Source organism: Pteropus alecto, unplaced genomic scaffold (assembly GCF_000325575.1).
Source record: "Pteropus alecto unplaced genomic scaffold, ASM32557v1 scaffold45, whole genome shotgun sequence".
Classification (NCBI taxonomy): domain Eukaryota; kingdom Metazoa; phylum Chordata; class Mammalia; order Chiroptera; family Pteropodidae; genus Pteropus; species Pteropus alecto.
In genome coordinates this window covers 31,959,150-31,959,474 of record NW_006442491.1, presented here as the reverse complement: position 1 = coordinate 31,959,474, position 325 = coordinate 31,959,150, and positions in this window count along the sequence as shown.

The window sequence follows — 325 nt, the reverse complement described above, 5'->3', positions numbered from 1 at the left end:
TTATTCTTTATCGATACAAAAGAGTTCAGGCCTACAAACAAAATATAAAGAATAACATCCGCATCACCCAACGCAAGAAAGAAAATACTGTGGAGATTGCTGAGCTCCTGTGAACCCTCCCAGCTAACTTTTCTCCCTGCCCCGAGGAACTGCCAGCTTGAGTCTGCAACTTGCCTTTCCCATGAGTGTTTCTCTTTAGCTCCTCACTTAGCACCCCTGGAATTGTATTGAGTTTTGCAGTTTTTTTCCTGTGCGGATTACCTTCCCCCCCCCCCTCAGAGATGTAGAAAAATAGATGAAAAAGAGGTTTTCTTGCGTTGTCACC